This window comes from Nicotiana tabacum, chromosome 13, assembly GCF_000715075.1.
Source record: "Nicotiana tabacum cultivar K326 chromosome 13, ASM71507v2, whole genome shotgun sequence".
NCBI classification, from domain to species: domain Eukaryota; kingdom Viridiplantae; phylum Streptophyta; class Magnoliopsida; order Solanales; family Solanaceae; genus Nicotiana; species Nicotiana tabacum.
In genome coordinates, this window is record NC_134092.1 from 26,940,135 (window position 1) to 26,941,873 (window position 1,739).

Sequence of the window (1,739 nt, forward strand, 5' to 3'; positions counted from 1 at the left end):
AATGAGCGTTCATATTTTATAACTTTTGTCGGGTTCCGAGACGTGGGCCCCACGGACAATTTTTGCGTTTAATTTCGATTTTTGTTGAAAATCTATATTTTTATATAGAATTAATTCTTATAATTTGTGTTGACTTAATCGAATTAATTATGACTAGATTCGAGTCGATCGGAGTCGAAAAATCAAGGGAAAGACATTCTTATTGACTGATTGAGCTTGGCTTGAGGTAAGTGGCTTGTGAAAAAGTTATGTCAGGTCTTGTAGTATTAGCAAGATACATTAGTGCACCAATTGCACTAAGATTTGGTACTTCACGACTGTCACGACCCAAAATCCAACCTGTCGTGATGGCGCCTATCTCGATACTAGGCAAGCCGATAATCTCAATAAACCAAAACTTCTCTTTAAGGTTGAAAATATAATATTTAAATATAATATAAAATTCCACAAATACTAATACGAACACTCCCCAAAACCTGATGTCACTGAGTACATGAGCATCTAATATTAATATAAGTCTGGAAAATACGGTCCATAACAGTTTGAGAGCAAATACTGTAAATAAGGAGATAGGGAAGGAGATGCAAGGTCTGCGAAGCACAGCAGCTACCTCTAAATCTCCGAAAAATCAACTGTGCGAAAGAATCAGCACCTGCTATAACCGTGAACACCTGGATCTGCACGCGAAATGCAGGGTGTAGTATGAGTACAACCAATTCAGCAAGTAACAATAATAAATAAGGAACTGAAGATAATGACGAGCTACACAGTTACAGTTCATTTTCAGTAATTCCAGCAAAGAATAGACATGTTTTTAAATCCGACAGTTTAAGTCAAATCAAGTTTATACTGTTCAAGTTTATGTAATCCGAATATAAAATCTTTTAGAGAATTTCACAACAGTGACAGATAGCAACTAAGTACAACAACAAATGAAAAGCAAGTACAGCCTCTCAGGCAACAGTCACTAAACTCATCACAACAGCTTAACCACTCGGCTCTCAGCCCTCAGCACTTACATTCAATGGGTACCCGCGCTCACTGGGGGTATACAGACTCCGGAGGGGCTCCTACAGCCCAAGCGCTATAATCTGCACGGACAACTCACGTGCTGCACGGACAACTCATGTGCCATAATATAAATATCTAGATCTGCACGGCCAACTCACGTGTTACACGACCAACTCACGTGCTATAGTATGATATAAGGATCTGCACGGCCAACTCACGTGCTATAGTATAATATAAGGATCCGCACGGACAACTGATATGCTGCATGGCCAACTCACGTGCTATAATAATATATCTCATCATCAGGCCCTCGGCCTTGCTCAGTCATAAATCTCTCCAGTCACTTGGGCTCTCAGAAATCATGAAAATCAGCCCAAACAACAATGATATGATGCATTAATAATGAACAATAGAGATTGAGATAGAATAATCAAGTAAACTTTGACCAAGTACAAACAACAATTAAGCAGATAGTTCAACATGTACACGACCTATGTGGGTCCCAACAGTAACAACATATAGCCTAAACATGGTTTCTAGTCAAATTTCCATAACACATAGAGAGCACATAGCTAACAACAAGTTATTCAACTTTACAGTCTCACGGGACGGATCAAGTCACAATCCCCTCGGTGCACGCCCACACGCCCGTTACCTAGCATGTGCGTCACCTCCAAAGTAATCACATGATACCAATTTCCGGGGTTTCATACACTCAGGACCAGATT